Source organism: Micropterus dolomieu, linkage group LG01 (assembly GCF_021292245.1).
Source record: "Micropterus dolomieu isolate WLL.071019.BEF.003 ecotype Adirondacks linkage group LG01, ASM2129224v1, whole genome shotgun sequence".
In the NCBI taxonomy this organism is placed as follows: Eukaryota; Metazoa; Chordata; class Actinopteri; order Centrarchiformes; family Centrarchidae; genus Micropterus; species Micropterus dolomieu.
The window spans coordinates 55,117,496-55,125,603 of record NC_060150.1 but is presented as its reverse complement, the minus strand read 5'-3'; the positions used below and the strand labels follow the sequence as shown (position 1 = coordinate 55,125,603).

General features: G+C 36.6%; 1 protein-coding gene and 1 long non-coding RNA gene across 2 annotated transcripts in view; one reads left to right on the top strand and one right to left on the bottom strand.

Moving 5' to 3' along the window:
* LOC123958389 (B-cell receptor CD22-like) overlaps positions 1–8,108 on the bottom strand; it is a gene marked incomplete at its 5' end in the record, with an annotated part of 47,726 nt that overhangs the window by 19,718 nt on the left and 19,900 nt on the right. The window lies entirely within an intron of this gene.
* Positions 1,752–2,620, top strand: LOC123970381. Its single transcript, XR_006824954.1, has 3 exons — positions 1,752–1,834; positions 1,967–2,107; positions 2,506–2,620. It is a non-coding gene; the product is annotated as an uncharacterized LOC123970381 (long non-coding RNA).

Here is an 8,108-nt window from a genome sequence, read left to right as displayed (position 1 = left end):
CATGAGTAACTTTGGCGTGCATGGAGGACTCATCGTTAGCATGTACAAACTGAAATCGATCTGATAAATAGGACTTAAACCAGCTTAGAGCGGTTCCTTTAATGCCAATGAAATATTCCAGTCTCTGCAATAGGATCTGATGGTCAATGGTATCAAATGCAGCACTAAGATCTAATAAAACCAGTACAGAGACAAGTCCTTTGTCTGATGCAATAAGGAGGTCATTAGTAATTTTCACCAGTGCTGTCTCTGTGCTATGATGAGCTCTAAATCCTGACTGAAAATCCTCAAATAAACTATTGCTCTGTAGAAAGTCACACAGCTGTTTAGCAACTGCTTTCTCCAGAACCTTAGAGAGAAATGGAAGGTTAGATATAGGTCTATAGTTTGATAAAACATCCGGATCAAGTTTGTTGCTTTTATGTTTTATGTAAAGCCCTTTGAATTGCCTTGTTGTTGAAATGTGCTTACAAATAAACTTGCCTTGCTTTATGTGTGTGGAAGCATCTGAAACTTTGGAGGTGACTTTTTTTTTTTGGAGGTGGGTTTGTGACTGGCAGCAGACAGAGCTGTGTGTTTGGGCCACTTGAGTTATTCTAAAATCTAAAGCTGTGTTCAAACTGAAAGTGAATCCAGCGTTTTGGGAGGCTTGATTAAATACAAAGTCAATGCAAAGATGCAAATTCACTCTGGGCGGTGCGGAAGACGCATTTGTTACGACATTAGCTGGGTCGCAGAAGTTCAAAATTTTCAACTTGAGCGAGAAATTCGTTGGTAGCTATGTTGTGAAAGCCTATCAGCGTGAGATTGTCCGGCATTGTTTGAAGAGGACCAGGGAGAGCGGGGAATCAAAATGCCGCTGGCTGACAGAGAGCTGCTAAAGAACGGGGAAGTGTACGGGGAGCAGCGCTGCAGTTTTTGGACAAATAAACACCTGTAGTCGGACTGGATTATGCTCTGATAACACTGTTTACTCGCGGGAGAAGCTCAGAGTTAACTGCTTTTATTAAATTTGCTTTTTAACTTTAGTTTTTGGGAATACAACGTTAATTCATCTTCACTGGAGCTTTTCGGCAGCTATAGCTTCCGTGCACATTTGGTTCCACTGTTGTTAGCGTCGACTGGCTCCCAGAGCTAGACTTCATATTTACATAAGAAACAGACAAAACTGGACATTACTTGGAGAAAAGAAAGTGAAGAAGTTGAACTACCTGGTGAGTTCAGAAAATGTGTGTCTGTAACTTTATTCCAGGTATCGTTGTACTTTATTGTGAACAAGTTAGCATAGCAAAGCCCAGCTCGAACCGAACTCCATTCAGAAAACCCACATTTTAAAAGTTGGCAAACCTGGCAAAGCATGAATTCATATGTTTAACAAATCGGCATCATATTGTAGTTATTTCGGCATCAGTTTGATCCATTTATTGCTATTAAATCACAGCAAAATGTTTACTTTGCGTTCATTTAGCTGTAGAATTTGCGGGTTGTGTTTATTCGTTTACCGCGTTGTGTGCGAACACTCAGCAACGTTACACTCTAAAAAATGATTCACAGGCTTAGTAAATATCATAGTAATTAATAGCTATACTAACTTAATAAAATCTCTGAATATCGCTTTACTGATTGTTTGAGTTGTACATTCCAATATTAATGCCTAGAGGTTTAACAGCTATTTTTTTGTTCAATTTACAATTATCATTAAGTTTATTTCACAAAATGAAATTAGTATTTTAATATTAATATTGCTATCGGATATTTTGCATTTAACACTACATTTATTGTTTGCTGCCATTACAGATCCTGGTGATGGGCTGCCTTGTTTGATGTCTTGCAAGTGAGTAAAAATAATTTTTGTAGCGGTTAACACAGAAGTTACAGACAGAAAACCTGCATGTGTTTTTGCAGAATTGAAATGATGATCGATTATGTTGCCACTAATTTCCTTTTTCTCATCTTTCTCATTCAGGTCAATGTGTGTGAGTTCCAGAGGATCATCACACTGAATCTTGAGCCAAAATTCACATCAATGTTGGACTTGTATTCCCCCAAACAGCTGTCCCTGTCCAAGGCGAAGAAGGGTGCTGCAGGCGAGTGACATCGGGCAGATGTAAGTATGACTGACTACTTCAGGTTATACAATTGTATTCCTTCTGGAGTGGAGTGAGCCACTCTTATCTGTCTCACGTAATACTGTCAGGATAAAATGAACGATTATTTTAAATAAATCTTACCGACCCTAGCTTTAACATTACTTGCTTTTCTGTCTTCATTCTGGTCATGGTCATGCATCTGCCTGTTCATCTGTGCCAGGAGTTTTCCATGTTTTTTTTTTTCTTGCATCTACTTTGCATCCCTCCCCAAATACCAGTTCTATGCTGCTGATGTTTCATTTATTCAATGTTAACTAAATTTAAACCATTTTGACAATAAAGTGGGTGCAGTAAAACAAAACTCTGCATGAATGTGCAGGTTTTATTAGTAGTTTAAATACTTTCTGTTCTGCAGAGTGGAATCTTCATTCAACAAAACAAGAGGTCATCATCCGATGTCTCCTTGACCACCTGGGAGAAGATACAAGTGCCTTGATGAAGGACTTTGAGGTTAGTAAAATAGTTTTCAGGACTTTCAGGAAGTTTTAACTAATGTATTCATTGATGACTGAGACGAGATCACAAACATGCAAAGGGGAAGCATAGCGAGTTAGCAGGGAGGGATTACTCTTTGTGTGTCACTTTTTTTGCAACAAGCAGTTTGAAAGTTATGGAATCAGATCAGGCTAAAAATTTGAATTCAACTACATATTTTGTGCTAAAACAAAAAGGATTACAAAGAGCCTAGGATACCACTAGAGCTGAATGATTAATTGCGATATTATTGCAATGTAATAAAACGAGATTTCCTAATCGCAAAGGCTGAGATTACTCTGGTCATATGACACGCGAGAGTAAAGCAGTCTGCAGACGAAGTTGATGCTTCGTCTGCACGTTACGCCGTACCTTGTCTTCTCGTTGTACAACGGCCTTAAGCGTGAAAGAAACTGACACTACAGAAACTTTTGTGTCACACATGGAATGAAAGTAGCACCTTGTAACTTGGTGGTGGGTGAAAGTCACGTGTAGAAAGGTAAGCGTATTGTGGCGATCGGCGCCTGCGTCACACACACAGCTACCAGTCAGCTCAGGAAATATCTGAAAATCATTAAGGCCTACATACCACACACGCTAGGGTTGGGCTGATAGACGATTTAATCAGCACAAATATTATTGTAATGGCAGAAAATTGTGTCCTCTTACATTTAATCTTTTATGTATGATCTTTTAATATTATCATTATTATTACTATTATTGTTATAGATATGTATTGTGTTTTTATCCTTAACCTTTCCTCTCCTATACTCCTTATGTTGGTCTGTCCACATTTACTAGGGTTTGGGTCAGAGCTGTGAGATTGTTTTGGTGTTTTCCCTCTCTTGTTGTTCCTCTCCTCTCATGGAATGTTCATTCAAGGCCGAGAGAGGATCTCTGTTCCCCAAAACATAGAAACCTAGACTGTGTAAATGATGATGCATCCCTTTACTCGGGGCCAGACGCCCGATGCCGCCCTAGGCGGCAGGACTCTGGACCAGCTGTATATGTGTTTTAGTACTTCTCTGTTTGTTCTCTTTTGTTAAATAAATTCTTCAAAGACAACGGTTGGTTGTTACTCAATTCTTTGCTCAACCCCTCACCAGGAATATAATTTCCACGACAATTATTATTATACATTTTAAATATGCTTCACACCTTCCTCGGAATGATCTTCTCCCCACACCTCAGGTAAACACACCGGCTTGCCCCGCTTCTCTCTGGAGTTTGTGCTCGGCGCATGCGCTGCATTTTCCCCAGGATAATGCACGTTGATTGTGTCAGGATACAAGGAGTATAAAGAAACATTAATGGCCAAATCTAACACCGTGGTGGCAAACAACTCCAGGGAGCCTTGTTTGCAGTGCACCGATTATATTTGTAATTCAGTGTTCTGGTTGAAGTTCTCTGTTTCTTATTGTGTATACTCTTTTAGCTACAACTACATATTAGGTATATTGTAATAAATAAAAAAATTTGGACAGGGGAGAGGGTTAATAATCCTTGAAAAAACACAGAATATCCAAGATGTGGTAAATTTACATTGGGGGGGGGGATCACAATTGTAGTAATAATCACAAATATACAAGTAAAAACTTGAATATTCTCTCCAGTGATTTGGATTTTCTGTGACTTTAATCACAGGGAATTTCTAGTTTTGTTCTTATAAATTTACCACTTTCATCTATGAATTTATTTCTCTCGCCCTTGCTTCTTATTTTTTGCACACCCCGAGTAATCTCTATAATGATAATAATAATCTAGTTGCATTTTTTATTTTACCAATATTGTGACTGATTTAATATGTGATTATTTTGTAAGCTCTTTTTCTTTTGTATTATTTAAAACAGACAAGCAACAAATCATTGTATGCACACAATATTAGATAGATTAAACATACACTGCTCTTTCCTGTAGGCCAGGCCTATATGTTAAAATGAAATTAGGTAATGCATGAATTATTATTATGAGCAATGGTGAAGAAAAAGTATCAAATAATAATTTCAGAGGAAGATCATTTGAGAGTCAAGTCATGGCATTATATAATATCAGGTGGGCCTACCTACAGATGACAGGAAAAATAATTTTCACCAAAGTGTATAGTACAGCGCTCAATACAACACCCACAGTTCAACCACCAATTAATGAGTCCTACTCTCCACAAGAACCCATCTCGCAACTAGAACCTCTTTTTCTGTGTCCCAGCAAGCAAACAAAAAAACATTCCATTTGAGGCTCAATGCAAAAGTTGGCCAACAAAAATAAAACCAAGTGATGCCTCTCGCATCTAATAGACAAGCTTAGTAATTCTCCGACAGCACCTCAACTTGATGCTTCCTCTGCAGACTGCTTTACTCTCGCGTATCATGTGACCAGTGGAATCGCAGCAAATGGAATTAATCGTTTAGCTCTATCCCCAGTGAAACTATTCAGGTTGAAATCAAAAAATATTTTATCAAGTGATATGTATTAATTGTTGTCTCTAACACTGAAGACAGATGTAGTGTGTAGTCCATGTATAATATAGTCAGTAGTAATGTGTATAATGTGAATGAATGAAATAAATAAATACATTTATTAATCCTTCTGTTTGCATTCATTAATATCAAGACTCAAGTTATTACAAAGAAAGTGAGCTCTAACCTCTTATCTTTAAAATGTCTGCAGAATGCAGAAAATGCACCTGTCGGTGTTCAAGAGGAGGTGAAGCTTTACCTGCTGCTGAACCAAGATGGGTCAGTCAAAAAACCTACTGATGTAGGGACTGAGAATAAAGGCATCACTGTCCTCAGACTGATGCTAGTTGTAGGGACTAACCTATGCCTTGGATCTGAAAACCCCAAGAATCTCAAAAGTTACAGTCTTCCAAAAAGTGCTGCTTCAGTGACTGAAAAATTTCCTGTGTACCTTGCTGAGTACTGTCTGGCAAGATGCTCTTATAATGTGGCTGGTGGATTGTCTTAATGTTTACATAAGAGAACATTGGATTTTGGACTGGTTCTGTTCTGTTGTGTAATTGTTTTAACAGTTTTAACAATTAATCACTGTTCTTGGTGCATATTTGCCATATGAGTTCAGTTAAGCCAATTATTCTCATAGCATTGACAATTTATTAGATACACCTGAACAGTCTAATGTAATTCACAGCAACAGCTCTGCCATAAACTTTTCTTCTACAAAGTTTACAGTGTTAAGGTTTGTGAAATTGTCAGAAATGTGTAAATAGGCCTCCAACTATATGTTTGAGGTGATAGTTAAAGGTGGTGTTGTACTGTTGTACATTATAGTGAGAGGTTTCTCTTTTTTTTGTCCTCCCTATTTACATCCATGAGGTGAGAATAATATTAGAAAAACCTCTGACTCTAATGTAGTCCAGTCCAACAGCATCTCCAGCTATGACCCCAATGCTAAAACAACACCTCTGTGACACTTAACAATCCATTACCCTTAAATGCATCATAAAAGAAGACTTTATAGCAAAGCAGTAGATTGTTCGAGGTCTACCTAATAAATTGTCTACAATTTCTTTCTTTCTTTCTACAAGACTGCATACGTCGTCTTCATCAGAGTGCACCTTACTACAGTAGCTCTGAAGGGAAAAACCAAACAATGACTCCCATTTTTCAGAAGTTTCACTGCCACCGTAGTTTCTCCTACACACTTGGCCCTACCTGGCTAGAACCTTTGGTTTGTCCGTTCTGCACTACTGTAGAAACATGACTGTGTAGCGTGGCAGACTCTGAGTAAGATGACCTGTGCCCTCTGTACACATAAAAAGGCTCATTATAGGTGATTATACACAAATGAAACATACTTGTGAATATCATATTCTATTTCTGCTATATTTTGCAAAGTTAATTCAAAGGCCAATTGTTCTTGGCGCATTTTACCCATTTTTTAGAGACGGCTTACTAATGTGCAGAGTTGAGCTCACTGTTTTTATAGTGTGGTAATTGTTACATATGTCATTTGTAATTTTGTTGTTTTTCTTGAAATATATTGTGTATGTACTCCTGGATATAAAGGGTAAATATAGCTAAAAGAATTAAGTACATGTAACATATATTGATTTTGATAATTGATAGTTAAATATAAATTGAAATTGAGTAAATGTTGCACATTTGATGTGTTAAATAATAGTAATGTTTCTATTTATATCTACTTTAAATATTCAGTTATATCTACTCAATTTTATTAGTGGTTTTCTCAAAGGGTTTCTACTACATTGACTTAAGATTTTGATTAGATCTACTTAATTTTATCTGTCAGGATAATTAACTTAGTTATTCAGATCTACTTAATTTTTTTTAACTTACATTTACTAAATTAATAAGTTATATTTAATTGATTTCACAGCTTTTAGATTTACTAAATGTTTTTTAAGTGTAAAAATTTTTCACCAATAAAATTAAGTTTATCCCAGTAATAGTTTTTAGAGTGTAGTTGTCCAGCGCTAAAAAGCTACGCGAGGAAATCATTGCGAAGACTAAATTTGTGTCCCTGATTAACTTTCTGTTAGCAGAGTTGGGTCTATATACTTATTGATATTATATTCCTGGTTAGCACAAGCTAAGAAATCTATGTACTTTATATTTCCTTGATGTTTTGACATGTATAATTTTATTGTCAAAATAGCTATTTCAGGAAACAACATTAAATTGTTTTCGTTTTCTGCAGATGGCTGATATTTGTACTGTAATTTAACTGTGTGGGGGTTAAAAAAGCTGGCCCTTCCTACAATCCAAAAAATGTTGCCACCTAACAAAATCCAGGCAGCAATTTTGTTTCTAGCAAAATGTATTAAGCAAAAGAAAATACTACACATTAACTTACTCCTTAAAAGGTAAATTATTGTCATTAACAATTATTAACAATTTAATAATGCATTGCATTTAAACAGCATCTTTTATTATTCTTATATTACTTGCATTTGTTTACTTGTTTATTCCATATTTATATATGTCTACATTTATTTATGTTATGTTTGTGTACGAGTAGCACCTTATCACTAAAGCAAATTCCTCGTACATGTAAAATACTACTTGGTAATAAAGCTCTTTCTGATTCTGATTATTTTCAGTCCTACCAGGCTGGACATGCAGACTGCCAAAATATGTATCCCCATCCATAACACACAGATGACGGCCTACCATCAAGTATTTAATTTTGTGTATATTCATATCATGACTAATAACAGGGGTGATTATGGAGAAGTTTCTATTTTCCTGGCAAAAGTTGTAGTGGGATACAAATTGTTTCAGACTGTATTTTCAACCCGCCATAAAATAAATTCTAAAAAGAAAAATCTATCGAGCGTATCACTTTTTTCTTTGTTAAACGACATCGCTGAGAGATTCATATCAAAAGGATGAATGCATGGGAGGATGTGAGCAAAGATGTGCGGCACAGGCGGCTGTCACCAATTGGCGAAACCCGATGGTGGGCCAAAGACGCTGCGCTTACAACAGTGTTTGGGAAGTTTGG